At 41.3% G+C, this 15890-nt stretch overlaps 1 protein-coding gene across 3 annotated transcripts in view; it reads left to right on the forward strand.

The window, feature by feature from the left end:
- Nucleotides 1-15890, forward strand: part of TSHZ2 (teashirt zinc finger homeobox 2) — a 263065-nt gene that overhangs the window by 137967 nt on the left and 109208 nt on the right. Inside the window, exon 2 of one of the 3 annotated variants that reach the window (XR_004682968.1) lies at nt 11197-11863. The exons of 1 other annotated variant lie outside the window; for it this stretch is intronic. The gene's annotated coding sequence lies outside the window, so the exon portion shown is untranslated. Of the gene's footprint in view, nt 1-7953; nt 11864-15890 lie in introns of those variants that run through there. One more of the 3 variants, XR_004682970.1, reaches the window with a different exon arrangement.

Genomic DNA, 15890 nt, shown 5'->3' on the forward strand with positions numbered 1-15890 from the left:
TATGTATGTGTACCATGTAAAAGTGTTTATGAAAACAATAGATTCTAGCTCAAGTTATCTCCCTTTTGAAATCACACACATCCTGTCCCTAAATCATTTTAAGGATTAAATAGAGAGGCACACATCAAATGCCTAAAACCTGGTCAGGAAAATTAAATAAGGTAGTGGGCAAGAAATACATAGCCCCCTCTGTCTAGCTTTTCTTTTTCCACTTTTAAAAACATTATGGACACAGAGAAATTTTCATCCAAAAGATGCAAGAACAGGCTGTTGGCCCTACACCTTTAACTGGCAAAGCTATAGGGAGTGGTGGGGACTGTGGTGGACTGAAGAACACATTCTGCCTCTAGGGGGAGCAAATGCTACCAGCTCCAGTTTCATGCTCCATGAGTGATGTAATGTAGTCCTTTATTTCTTTTCGAAAAAAGCCAGAAATCTGTATTTCTCTGTGTGTGTGTGTTTGTGTTTAGAAAGATATTTCTTGATTTTTAAAAGTTGATAGCATATTTTAAGTGTATAAACACTGAGCAAGCCAAAGAAAATACATTTCCTTGCCAGAGACAGTCTGAAGACTGCCAGGGTGGGACTTCTTTCCGTGGAATGGTCTTCCCCACGGGTCTGGGGCAACTAGGGTCATCATGTAAGGGTCATGGAGTCTGTCCCAAATCTACCTCTCTACTCTCCCTCCTCGCACATGATCTATTGGAGATGAGGTCATCTATTGATAGATATTATGTAAAATGTCATCTACATTAGCTGTAAAAACTCCTCCACTTTTCTTACCAATATAGGTGGTACTTGGACCTTAAAAGTAGTTATGGCTCCTGTCAATAAAAATCATGACATCATTGTCACCTAGTGAGTCTGAGTCTCAGGGCAACAAACTAAAGATATCTAAGGGAATATCACTTTCATTTTCTGGATTTCAAGTTTATTCCCATTTTCAGCAAAGGAGACACAACTTTTTAGCTCTGATCTGTTATGGGATCCCCTCCCTCTACGTCACTGGGCTCTGGCTGCTTAGATGCATCAGAGCCATTTAGTCCCTGAGCTGTTGGCTTCCATTAGCTGAGCACTCTTCCCTCCTCCCTCTTTTCTCCTCCTCCCAGCCAAGTGGAACCCCTTGTTTATCTGGCGGGGGGGGGGGGGGGGGTTGGGAAGGTAGGGCAGAGGAAGACTCACCCTCAACTCAGTTCTGGCCAAATTCTTTTTCTTAACATTTTGTTACAAATCCTCTAAGTTTCTCAAGGGGTTTTTAGGCTTTTGGAGATAAAAGCCAAGGAGAGATAGAAGATATTTCTGCTTCCTGCTCAGCCACATCCCTTCCCCAAGGCAAGGAACACAACTGATGACTACATACAGGGTTAGAAACAAAACCTAGGTTATGATCTCACACAACTATCCCAGGGCGGTAACAGTTCCAGCATCTCTAACCACTTCTGCTTGTCAGATACCAACTCTGTGTTCTGGGCTGACTAGGTATCATCTTATTTATTTTTCAAGACAACCCTGTGAAGTAAATATGATCTGTATCAGTCATCCCTCGACAGGACAGTGCTGCATAACAAATACCCCTGAGCCTGGGTGACATAAAACAATAAACAGTGATTTCGTCCACCAGTCTGAGGGGTCCAGCCAATCTGGGCAGGGCTGGGCTGATCTCAGGTGGCCTTGCCCATAAATGTGTGGTCAGCTTCCAGGTTGGCCTAGGGGCTCTGCTAATCTTGGCTGGGCTCATTCATATGGTTGGGAATTGACTAGCTGTGGGCTGATAGAGAACAGCCTCGGCTATGATGGGTGGGACAACCTGGCCCCATCCCAGGCATCTCTCATCATCCAGCAAGATAGCCTATGCATTTTCTTCTTGTAGCAATTGCAGAGGTGAAAAGTGAGCAAGCCAGGTCATATAAATATTTTTCAATTTTCTGTTTTGCATTCTATTTGCTAATGTCCCAATAGACGACACGAGTCACGTGCCAAGCTAGGAGTCAGAAAGGGGACACAAAACAGTTAGCTGGCAAAGGACATAGAAAGATGGGGGGCTGAAGTATTCAGGCCCATAATACAAACAAGATCCCATTTTCTGAATGACAAAACTGAGCCTAGGAGAAATGAGCCAGGCAGTAAAGAGGCTAGGCTTCAAACCCATGAGTGTCTGACTCCAAAGCTGAGCTTCTAACCACATTGCTCTGCTGCCTTAATTTTTAAAAGGAGCTTATAAAAAGGATTCTCCATGTTAAGGCAGCATCTTCCAGGCCAAATGGAGTGTTGAGTAATTGCCTGCTGAATATGGTTGATAGAGAAAGCAAACTTCAAGCCAAAACACTTTAATTTCCCCTAAACATATGTAATCATCTTAATTTCCTTTTTGCCTCTGTTGACAGAGCTTTGGGGAAACAACTCCTTTTTAGCATCAGCCAGTGTTTCCCTGGGAAGCAGCATGCAAGAAATGGGGTTGGCATTCTTTCCTTCTAAAAAAAATCCATTTTATATAATTTTACTATCTTCCCTGGGCTGGCCCCTTCCTCCCACCAGGGACCTCTTTTGCTTGACGTTGTTCTTCACCCCCACAGGTTCAAACCCTCGTGTTCATTTACAATCAGGCTCTCGTGTCTTGGGTGATTTGTGACCCAGGTTTAGTTCCCATCACTTGAATCCATTTGGTGGCTGAATTTCATACATAATAAAAGAGCTGGTTGAGCAGTGCTGATGTCTCTGGAAGGACCAGCTCATTGATCAGTAATTGGTTTGTTTCAGAGGGCAGTGTTGTCCTAATCCGAGAGGCAGATTACATTTTCAAACAACGAAATGCAAACCCAGCATCCTCCAGCAAATCCAGTTTCTTCTGTGGGTTGACATGACCAGAAATTGCCAGCTTGACTTTATGGACTGTTAAATTTTTTAGAAGATGACATGAGGTCTGATAACAGATTCAAGTGAAAATAATAATAATAATAACAGCAACCCAAATTTCTGGAAACTTTATTGTATGCCAGGAACTGTGCTAAACTCTTTGCATGCATTTCATGTTCCCAACCATCCTGAGTGAGGGAGACCACTATACACTCATTTTACAGCTCATGATACTGAGGGTTTAGGTGAATTTCTTTCCCAAGCCATATTGCCAGCAAGTAAGTGACAGGCAGAGTTGGGAGTTGGCTTAGCCCATGATGGTTAAGAGCAGGATCAGTAAACTTCGTCTGTAAAGAGCCAGACAGTAAATATTTTAAGCCTTTGCAGGCTATTTGGCCTCTGCAGCAACTCCTCAGCTCTGCCGTTGCAACATAAAAGTGGCCACAGACGGTGCATCTACAAATGGGTGTGCTATGTGCCAATAAAACTTTATTTACAAAAACAGGCAGTATGCGGGATTCGGCATTTGTCTGGCATCACTTCCAATCTGTATTGCTTGGGGCAACCTGCTCAACTTCTCTGTAATCTCAGTTTTCTCATCTAAAAGATGAGGAGGAGGATAGTCATACCGAGTTTAGAGGGTTATTTTGAGGAGTAACTGGATGTTGCATATAAAACACTTGTTTCTGTTATTGCTGATGTGGGAGAGGGATTTGGGGAAGGGGAGAGCAATTCCTTCTGGGCTTAAGCCTCACGTCCTGACCTACCAGCTGAGTGATCTTAGCGTGTTACTTAACATCTCCGGGTCTCAGACCCCTTCTTCATAAGGTGGAGGATACTAGAGCACAAATCTGACAGGATAGTTAGAAAGATTAAATGAATTAAATGCGTGCAAAGGGTTTAGAACAGTGCCTGGCACACGGTGAGCACTTTAACGGTGCCTGCTTTATTATTATTGTTGTTATTGCAAAATCAAGATTTGAGCCCAAGTGTGCCTGGCTTCTAACCACAAGCTCTTTGCCACCACACGTTCCTGCAGTACCTCCTCGCTGTGTTATGCTACCGGGCCCCTTACCAGAATACCGTTTTTAAAAGCATAAAATAAAAATATAAAAAGTGACAGACAAAAAATTATATAGAAATTCAGTTATCAAAATAGTTTTTTAAAAAACAGTTTTTGATGTAGTTATATACGCACTTCTGGGTTACCACACGAAATAATATGCTCTGTCAGGAGGTCTAATGACCACTCTAATGTTGAAATCATGATAAACGTCCAGGATATTTCAGTATCTCTGCAATAACTGTAGTGTGATATGATATTGGTGATTTGTACTGTTGCTGAAGTCATGGGTCCCGTGATTTGATACCTGCATTTCTAATTGAAGAAATGCTACATTTCACGTAAATGTTGGTGAAAATAATTTTTATTTATTTATTTATTTATTTTTATTCTTATGTTAATCCCCATACATTACATCATTAGTTTTAGATGAAGTGTTCCATGATTCATTGTCTGTGCATAACACCCAGTGCTCCATGCGGAATGTGCCCTCCCCAATACCCACCACCAGGCCAACCCATCCTCCCACCCCCCTCCCCTCTAGAACCCTCAGTTGGTTTTTCAGAGTCCATCGTCTCTCATGGTTCGTCTCCCCCTCCGATTTCCCCCCATTCATTCTTCCCCTCCTGCTACATTCTTCTTCTTCTTCTTCTTCTTTTTTTTCATAACATATATTGCATTATTTGTTTCAGAGGTACAGATCTGAGATTCAACAGTCTTGAACAATTCACAGCGCTTACCAGAGCACATACCCTCCCCAGTGTCTATCACCCAGTCACCCCATCCCTCCCACCCCACCCCCCACTCCAGCAACCCTCAGTTTGTTTCCTGCGATTAAGAATTCCTCATATCAGTGAGATCATATGATACATGTCTTTCTCTGTTTGACTTATTTCGCTCAACATAATACCCTCCAGTTCCATCCACATCGTTGCAAATGGCAAGATCTCATTCCTTTTGATGGCTGCATAATATTCCATTGTATGTATATACCACATCTTCTTTATCCATTCATCTGTCGATGGACATCTTGGCTCTTTCCACAGTTTGGCTATTGTGGACATTGCTGCTATAAACATCGGGGTGCACATACCCTTTCGGATCCCTACTTTTGTATCTTTGGGGTAAATACCCAGTAGTGCAATTGCTGGATCATATGGTAGCTCTATTTGGTGAAAATAATTTTTTAAAAAATTCACATTCACGAAATGCCTGAACTCATAGATCACTTGGGGTCTGCAGGCCCCCAGGGCAAGAACCCCTGTGCCTCCTGCCATTAAAGGAGCCATTTTAAAGAAATAATAAATCTAATGAACACTAGTTCTTATGGAGGTGAATGGTCCCTGCAGCTTGGTCTTACAGCACACACACACAGCCATTGGATTTGGTAGAACGGATGTCCACAAAGAGAACAATGTTTCCCATGCCTGTGCAGTCATGGAGCATTCATTCACTGGTGTGTGAGCGAGACATCGGAAACTGTGTTGCCCCCTAATTTGATGCCCTGTGTGGAAAAAGATTGTCATTAAAACTGAGCCAGCGAGAGGTAATGGAAACATGATATCACTGACCTCATCCAAAAAAAATAGCTATTGTCACAGGACAGAGATGCTGAATATTTGTAGGTTTGGGGAGAAATATATTTGTTAGTGAAATGGAGCTTACTGTGGGGTGAGTAAAGGTGAATTATTTGTCAGACGACTGGAGGAGGTTTATGCAATATAGTATTATTGAGCGGGGCTATTAACAGAGTGAATTGCTATTGTGACATGCCATTAAATTGTTTTTAGTGTCCACAGAGGTATCATTCAGGAGCTGGCAGGGTTAGTAACAGAGTTGTATTTTTGGTGGACAGCAGCAGATCTTGAAACAAAATAGTGTATTTTATAGAAAAGTAAAATATGGCCAAAGCCGAAGTCCACAGACAATAGAGTCTGGGGTAGTCATTTGCAGCTACTTGACAAGAACCCCAAGAATTGAACAAGGCTCTCTGAGTCCCTGCTGTATATGTAGTTGAAGCTGAAATCTGAGTGATGCATCAGGAAGGAACAGTGAAAAAGTGAGATGAAGAGAGAAATCTGAACCCTAGGCTCTTTCAAGGATGTTCTGTCTTGTTCATGAATGTATCCCCAGTGTTTAGCAAAGAGTTTGGCTCAATAATTACTTGCTGAAAAAGAAGGAGGGGGGAGATCATGAGAGGGAGAGGCAGGAAGAGAGAGAGAGAGAATATTAATTAGCCATGTGAACACTGGTGGTATGGAAGCATGTATGTATGTGCACGAACACCTATTGATATATTTTTTATTTTTCAACATATATTTATTGCATGCCTACTAAGTGTCAGCCTCTGTACTATGTATTAAAAATGTATGTTTAATGAGACAGAAGAGATCCTAGCTCTCAGATGACTGGCATTCAAGTGAGGGATTCAGAGAATAAACATGAAATCAAATAAGCTTATTTCAAGATAGCGCTAAATGTTAAGAAACAAAAACAAAAACAAAACACCCAGAAACTAAAAAAGCTGTCATGAGGTAGAGGGTAACTAGAAAGAAGGGGCTCCTTTAGGTATGAGGGTGACGTTGGAGCTGAGAAGATCAGGAGACTGACATTCCATTGAGGGCTTCCTACGTGCAGGGCGTGCACTAAGTTCTTTGCATCCATTATTTCATTTAATCCTCACATCTACACTGTGAAGGAGAGAGTATTTATAACAATTTCACAAATGACAAGGCTCAAAAAGGCAAGTTGACTTGTCTACAGTCACAGAGCTGGTAAGAGACAGAAGCAAGGTTGAAATACCCTGCCTTGCCTGATCCCACGCCTCAGAGATGAACCAGGTGCCATGTTGCCTCAAGGTGAAGGGAAGCTCCCAGTTCATGATTATGCAAATTAAGGAAGAAGACTTTTCCAGTAAGGTCTCTGTTTTTTTATTTGCAAATGACTTTTATTTTTATGCCCTATTCTGGTTATTTTCTACCTGGTCACCTGGCTTCATTCCTGAGACTTGTTGTCAGTAACCCAGATGGTGGATTTCATCTTGAGTCTGATTCATAGATGACTCTGAAGAAAATGTACGTCTTTCCCATATGGAAAAAAAAAAAAAAAAACAACAACTGAGTCATCTTCCTAATTTAGATAGGGTAGGGGAAAAAGGATAAAGATCTTAAGGAAAACAAGCTCTCCTCTTGAAGAAATTGTCTCAACCCCATTTAGGACACATTTTCTCATAGCTAAGATCTTTTGGGCTAAACTGTATGGACAGTTAGAAAAACAGTATAATTTTAGCATCAACGAGCCACACTCTACCTCACTCCTGCCTTGGAGTATTGGTTTTCTTGTTCAGTACTCACTGTATGCACCAGGGAGTTCACATTTGTTATTATTATTTCTTTATTTTTGTTTACATTTTAACCCGGTCGATTGTTACAAAATGTTGGCATATGTACGTTAATATATCTTAAATGCAATTTAAAATACCAAGTATCGTTATTATTAGGATTACTATTATTATTTTGGCTATCCAATTAGTGATGTATTTTTTATGTCCGTATCTAATATTGGGGAGTCCAGGAGAAATGAGCAGGAACACTTTCACATACTACATGACGAAGTTCAAATTAGTCACACTCTCTGGAGAACATTTTGGCAATTTATCACATGCCTCTGAGGTGAACATGGCCCATGACAAAATAATTCCGTTTCTGGGAACTTAGTAGAAGTTATATCCACATTAAGATATATGTAAATTATTTCCAGTGAAGTATTTATAAGACAGGGAAAAATTAGAAACAACTGCCATGTCCAATAGTAAGGCATTGATTATTTTTTTAAATGATAACTATACAAAAGTTTACCATCCACCATTAAAAATCCACGCTCATAAAGATAGAAGCCCCTAATACATTGATTAGGGTGAACAAAAGGCACATTAGTAAACAGATATATATTATGACCCTCTAAAATACTATGATATTTATTTATGGCTACAGTATATTTATAGATAGATGTAACTATAGATAGATATATTAAAGGTGACATTATATTATTATGTAATATTGTTATATTATTATGATACAGTTTATCATTAAGTGGGATTTTTCTTTATATTTTTCTGCAACTTCCACATTCTCTACATAGAACATGATTTGTTATTATAGTCAGGAAAAAACACACATGCACATACACAGCGAATGAAGATCAATGTTGAAGATTCAAGTTTTGCCTTTAGTCTACCCAGCACATTTTTGGTTTGCCCTCTCACATCAGCTCTCTGTTGGGTACCCATCCCCCCGTCTCCCAGCTCTGGTTCCCAGCATCCTTCCACTGGCCTTTTGCTTTTTAGCAGACATCCCTGACCTGACGTGTCAGGTTCTCCTCCACAGGTCGTGTTACCAACTCCAAGCCAATAGTTTCCGGAAAGCCCAGGGCTGACTTTGTACCTATTTCCTTCTTGGAAGAAAAGCTAACAAAAGGTGTTCTTAGAGACTCATAGTCGTGTTCCTTGTTAATTCCCATTGGGGGAAAGGGGAGCAGGAGCGAAAAAGAAAAAAGGAAAAAGAAAATTTTAGCTCTGTATGGTTGATCGGCACTCAGTATGTTTCCTTATTCATGATGGCTATTAGTTTCTTAATACTGGAGGCTGGGAATTTAAGTCCACATAAAGGATCCAGAAGATGTTATGTGCATTGTATATAAACTATATCTGAGCAAAGCGGAAAGAAAAACGGAGAAGAAAAAGAAAAAACAATGAGGCAGAGTAGAAGCAGAGCCAAAGGTTACTTTTTTGTTGTTTTCTTTTGTAAGTCACAGGGTTGACTGATTGCAGAGGAATTGATATGGTGAAGGGCAGTGTGGTTAGTAGAAAAGATCTCAAGTTCTGGACATGGATCAGATTCATCTGATTCGAACCCAGGCCTTGCCTTCATTGGCTTTGTTACTTTGGACAGAGACAGTGCGATTTACCAATTAAACAGCAGCCAGAACTTAGAGCTTTAATCCCAGCTCTGCAATTTCTAGCTGTGTGATTTCCCGAAAGTCACTTACCCTCTCTGAGCCTTCACTGCTGTGCATGCAACATGGGGGAGGGGCTCTTTTCTTCTGCAGGATCAGTGATGTCATTAACGAAGCCCCTGACCTGTAGGAGGTGCTTACTAAGCAGTGTCTGATGTTATCACTTTCGATGATAATGATTTCATTCTATTTATATACCTCGCAAAGAAGGAGAAAAACAAGGAGATGAAGAAGAGGAGAAGAAAAACCAGATTTGAGTTGTTCATAGGGGTCACATCAAACTGAGACCTCCTGAATGTTTGGGGTTCTTATGTCTTCTGCTTTTTGTGAAATACAAGAAAGTCGCCGGGACATCTGTGAAGGCATGTGTGTGCTCCTCTCCATATTAGATTACATGTTTTAGGACAATAAATCAGTGAAAGAAAAGTAATAAATAATGCATGCCAAAAATGTGATCATGTTTATTAAGAAGCAACAGCCTTGTCATCTTCATTTTCTTCTTCAGTGACTCTCCCCTCTGAGGGTTTGCTCTTCAGGGACTCCCTGCAATTTAGCTGGAGGCCATTCTCTAATTCTTGTTTGCAAAAATACCTGCTTTGCAAAAATAAGTTAAAAGCTGAGCATCCAGGTCCTCTGATGAGTGGCTCATCAAATCCATCCCATCGTTAGAGATGGCTTCCCGGGGGCTCCACATCTGCATATTTTGTGCTTTCCCACACTCTCCTGCCGCTCTGGCTTTTCCGGGGTGAGTTTTTAAGAAGTCTCTTTCGGCTCTCGGATTTTGGAAAAGAAAACAAAAACCAAAAATCAACTTTCCTTTTCCTAGTCCTGGGCAGCTGCTGCAACAATATGTCGACATTAGTGCATTGTGACATCCAAGGACTTTAATTGGGGCTGCATTATAATCTGTTACTCATCACCGTTTGCACTTGAATGACCCTGAAAAAGACAAAAAGGAACCACACTGGCAACCAGTCTTCCAAGGACCCTAGCAGAAAACTCTGTGCTGTAAAAGCAGAGCTGTGTATGTTTCATAAGCGAGAGAAACAGAAAGGGGGCAAGCGAGGCTGAGACTGGGAGCGACGGGGAGAGAAAGGAGAGGGAAGAAGGAGGCAAGAGAGAGGGAGGCAGAGGGTAAAGAAAGGCTCGCCCGTGCTAGCGGGGAGCAGCCTGGCTGGGCGGGAAGGCACCCTTGATGAGCTCCTGGCTGAGCTCTTCTCTCTGAGAATGGGATGACAAATTGGCCCTGGGGAGCCCTGGTTCTGCATCCCTCTGATGGGATGTGGGTGGTACAACCTTCCCTTGAATGTCAGCATCTCAGGTTTTGAGAGAGGGTTCCAGACTTTGAGAGTGGCACTAGTTTGAGATTTGAGGCAAGGATGGGTTTGCACGTGCCCGAAATACCTTGAATCCGCCCTCCCATTCCAGAAGGCTTCTGTCATTCTTTTCACCCGGGTTAATTTTTGCTATCCTCAAGGAAAGGAATTCTCCTCCCCAAACTCTAATCTTAGAAAACCAGAGTTCCCCCGTCTCTCCATTTCTCTCTGTTCTTCCTATTTCTGTTTACTATTCCCATTCCCCTCTGTGCTCACTTTCTCCCTGTTCCCCACCACACCTGTCTCCTCTTGCTTGGGTGGTGACACTTCATCATCGTGCGCCCAGCCCAGAGTGATTTAAGCAGGTTCACTAAATAGCAAATTACTTATGGACAGAACCCCGTGCTTAATTAGCTTGTCCTGACATAAACTTATTTATTGGGATTTTCTGTTCACTCCAGTTTACCTGTGAATCCATGTTGATTTTATTTTTTGACTCATTGTTTCCCTCATCCCCTGCCCTCCACGCTTCCTCCCTTGTTCCTTTCCCCCACCTCATCTTCTCCCTGTCATCATGTGTGCACCTATTCATTGCCCCCTCTCCTTTCTCTCCCTGCCCCTGCTAGCATTTGACTGCATTGCAAAAGCACTAATTTACGGTTTTTACATTGTGCATTATATTGCTTTCCTGGCCTTCCACGTCCCTCCCAGGTGTGAGTCCAGCTCCAGAACCCCCCCATAAGTGCCTACCCCTTGAGCCCTTAGATTCCGCGTCGCTCATCTTCTTCCAACTTGGTTTCACTACATTCTGTTTTGACCTCTGTCATTGTTGACTTAGACATGACCCCCATTTGTTCTCAACTTGGTCCCTTTAGCCAGAAGCTCTGATCTGCTATTTCCTTGCCTTTGATGTGTCTCCATTTCCTGTAATTAATCTCATTTTCCCTATAGCTCAGCAGCTACATGGACAGCCATAAGGATAATGTACCCCGTTTGCGCTAGCTGCCGTACCTCCCCAACCTGTGTCTGGTCCTCACCGTCTGCCACGTCAGTAGACATGGTCTTGCCCCAGGGGTAGGAGGAAGACATGCTTTGCAGAAAATGTAACACTGACTTCTGTTGGAGGAAAATCAGACTGCCGAAGAGCCAGGTAACGCAAGTGGGCAGCTCGTTATATTCTGAACACAGAGCTTTGATGGGTAGCTCTATTTTAAAAAATGCATATTTTTACATGTTTCTTTATATTGAGCTCTATGTATATTCAGTGTCCCGAGAAAAAAACAATGAAAATCGAACTGAACATCTAGCCATTCCAATAAATCCTATCCCATCGCCAAATATGGTACTGGGAAAATTTTCCTAACTTTGTAGACTCTGGTTTCAAAGCCAATAATACGCTGTGTTCTTTCTTTTCTTTTTTTCTTTTCTTAATACTCCGTGTTCTTGATTTATCCTTATCAACATTCCTGACACTGACTATGGGGCGTATTCAGGACCAAAAGGTCTGTTTAGCCTAATCTTTTTACTGCTAGAACAAGTAGATTTGAACAGTCTGTCCTCTTAGGATCTTTTATAAGAATGTTGTCCTTGCATTCTTTGATAGATTTGTTTCCATTTTTCTTAAAAAAAAATAGGCCACATGTTTCATGGGCAAGTCCTTGATCCTATCTGGAAGCACAGACATCCATGAAAATACTTTGAAAATTTAAAGGCATTCTGCTCATATGAAAGGTCCTTCATTGCCTCCTATGAGCTTCAGTTTCTTTGCCTATAAGGTGCAGGGGACTCCACCAGGCCGTGCTACTGTGTAAACACTGTGAGATACCATATAAAGAAATGCTCTCTAAATGTCAGAACACCTAGCAATGAAGACATTGTGTTGCTATCCTCAGGTCTATGTGGAAAATGGACCAAATTATTTTATTTCCTCTGCAACTGTCCACAAGGTAGTGTTTGGGTGGATTAGCCAATTAATGTTAGCAAACCATGTTGAGATCTAAATTGAAAGGTTTTGTACCAAAGAGAACTTTTTTTTTTCCCTGACACTGCAGAATCTCCGGTATTCGTTTCTACCAGGAACATTACATGCCTCAATAAAGATTATCTGGCGATTTGACCCTTTTTCTTCTCCCCGCTTACAAACTGAAATAAGGAGAGCTGGGCATTTCAAAATGGGAGAATGGATGTATCTCAGAGTTGTTAGCTCATCTGTCTGTTGCTTCTCAAATTACTCCCAAAGTTGCATCCTCTCCTGATTACTCCCAAACTTGCTTTCCCTACCAAAGGGAACAACAGCATGACCACGCTTCCAGCCTGTAGCCACACAGCCATATATGTGTATTTACACATGTGCCTATGTGCATCATTTTACATAAATACGACCATATTATAGTTGCTCCTTTCATATTGTAAATGGTCATCTTTTCCTTCTTTTTATGCTTGACTCTCCCATTCTGCCCCACCCCCATGCTCACTGCCCCCTCCCTACTCCACCCCTGTCCCATAATCCAAATCAACAACTTGGTTGGAACCTCTTCACACTTTACTCCATACTCACATAAATTATACATAATATTTACACTTTTTTTCTTTCTCAGGTTCAAGCACACACACTCATACACACACAGAGTAGTGGCACTGTTTTTGGGGGGTTTTGGGTTTTGTTTGTCTCTGTGTGTAAAATGGAATGCATCTTCCAAGAATGAAGACTTTTATTTGTGTATGAACGCTTTATATTTTACTTTTTGGATTATCAAATGGTGAAATTGAATTTTTCTGGTGGTGTACAATTCTACAAATTTTAATTCCTACATAGATTTGTATTATGCCCACAACAATCAGTATAGGGACGGTTCCCTCGCTCTAGGAAACTTCCTCCTCCTTCCCTCTGTAATTACACTCTCCCTCAACCCCTCTTCCCTGTCACCCCCTGATCTGTTCCCCTTCACTATAGTTCTGGGTTTTTTGATAATGTATATAGATAGAATTCTACAGTAATTAACCTTTAGTGACTGGCTTCTTTCGTGTAGCATAATGCCTTTGTGACCCATGATACTTTTCTTTTCTTTTTTTTTTCTTAATTTAATTTAAATTCCAGTAGTTAACATACAGTGTTATATTAGTCAGGTGCAAAATACAGTAATTCAACAATTCCCTGATACTTTTCGAAAGTATCTGTCAATTGTCCCTTTTTAATGCTGAGCAGTGTTCCATTGTACAGATGTGAATGGTGATCCATTCTCCCACGAGGGAAGACTTGGTAATTGTGCTTGTTTTATGATTAAGTATGCTTGTTTTATGATTCCATTTCTAGTACTTCAGGTTTAGGAAGAGTTTGTATTAGTGCATGAATTTACCAAATTAAAATATTGAGAAAATCAAGGGATTAGAGAATCAGTCATGAGGGGAATTTAGAATTTGAGCTTAAATGGCAGGTGAACTACCAGGACTAATAAAAACAACTCCTTCCGCAGACTTTATTGGTGCTTACTCCATGCCAGGCAGGGAGATGGGCACTGACGTCCAGTATTTCATCAACTCTCCTAGGACATTCTGCAGTTGGCACTCTTACCCTGTCTTACAGGAAAGGAACCTGAAGCTCCTCTTCAGGTGGTTCTACGATGGTGTCCAAAGTCATTGTCTACCTAACCTCTGTCCCTGACATTGAAACTTTTTATCAGCTTGTGCTTCTCTTGGCTTTAGTTAGAGTTTCAAGCCTCTTTCCACTTAGTAGTTTAGATAAACTTGATATTATAGTTTCCTTTCATTCCTTTAAGTGATGCAAATTGCTTTACCCAAAGAAAGGCATCACATTACACCATTACATGAAAAAATCTACTGAGAAAGAAAGAAGAAGAAAAAGATGTTTGGATTTTTTCCCCCCTCATTTTTCTTTCTGACTGATGTAAATGACTGCTAGGATTCCTCCCGCCCCCTTTTCTCTTGTTAAGTGAAGATATTCAGGTCTTATATACAGAAGCAAAGCGAAGGGAAGAGATGATCAGTTATCTGATGAAATTGATGAATATAGTTGAGATTATTCATGGGGGTAGAGGTGGTGGGGGGGGACACTTCTCCTCTCATCTGTCTGCTCCACACCACCACCACGTGTGTGGGGATGGCATTTGGGGTTCTGCAAACTTAAATTACATGAAGTGAACCAATTATCTACTTCAGTTTCCCACTGTAGTTATGTTCTGATGGTTATTTATTTGCCTTTATCATTGACGATGACAGTTCCATAGCTAAAAATTGAAGAATTCGTTTTACAAAGTACAGGGAAATCTGCTAGCAGAAAGTTTGCTTCCTTTAGCCATGTAGCATCTACAGCTGGGCAGACAGATGGATACATAGCCGTGTTTCTTTCTTTCTTTCTTTTTATCCTAAACACTGTATATCGAGTAAATAGTTTTCTCCAGGAAAAATCTTGCTGGCTCTGTCACCAAGAATTCAGCTCCTGAAGCTTACATAACTGTGTTTCATGCATTGGATAGCTCAGGATTCTAGCTTCTTGCGAATGACTTTGTAAATGGCTGTCAGGAACTGCCCCTCCATTAAGGAGCTATGTCTGGCCCATCACAACTGCCATCATCCCTCTCTCCCCCATCCGATCTGCCACTAAATCCTGTTTGGTTTACTTTTGAAATGGCTCTCAAATGGCTCCCTCTCTACCCCCACCTCCACTGCTTCATCCAGACCTTCATCAACTTTCTGATGCATTAATATCATCATCTCTTAACTGGTCGCTGTGCATCCAGTCCGTGTAAACCATTCTCAATGGCAACAAAAGTATCTTTGTAAAGCAAGGCTCTGATCTGATCCTGTATTTCTTAGAATGCTATGGATCCCACAGTTCCAAACAGTGTTTCCAGAAATACAGTGTATGATTTGGGAGAAATAGACAAATGAATACATTTTATTTGGAGAGTTATTTGTTTAATTTTAGAGTTATATCTTATTGATGGTGATCTTAATTTTCCATCCATGCACTCACAAACTCCTTTTAAAATAAGCTTAATAAAGTGTGCTTTTTTAAGTGGACTGCTTAAAAAATAAATCCCCAAATCAGTGGCTAATTTGGCAAAAACTGTGAAGATGGTCTGCAGAGGACTGAACCTTGGAAAACACCAGCAGGGACACAAAGTCCAAATCTTTAGCCCATCATTAAAGATCTTTCACAATTGGCTCCCCCAGAATAGCAAAAAGCCGCCTTCATGCCTGCCCTCCTTCCTCCCCAAGTTCAACAAGAACTTCCTTTCCACTTTTAGTCACATCAGACATTTTGCCGTTTTCCAAACATATTAAGGCTCTCATATTTGTGCATTTACCCCACCCCCAAATACCATCCCCTTTGTCTGGATTATATTTTTCTACCTGGTGGACTTCTACATATCCTTCAAAACCCGGTTCACATGTGCCAATCTCTTCTCTAAGTTCCTCAGGGAGAATTCACCAGGCCTCTGCACTCCTACTCTCTGCTGTATGGCTTTCAACACTCAATATCTTGGCTATTTGAATAGGTATCTACTTCCACTCCCAGAACTAATGAACCCCACAGAGCTGTACCTCAATCTCTCTGGTTCCACTGGCCATTGATAGGCAGTGGAAGGGCTTAGCTGTTTGCTAAGAATCAAGCCAGATTCTTT

This window comes from Mirounga leonina, unplaced genomic scaffold, assembly GCF_011800145.1.
Source record: "Mirounga leonina isolate KUSES-001 unplaced genomic scaffold, KU_Mleo_1.0 Mir_195, whole genome shotgun sequence".
NCBI classification, from domain to species: Eukaryota; Metazoa; Chordata; class Mammalia; order Carnivora; family Phocidae; genus Mirounga; species Mirounga leonina.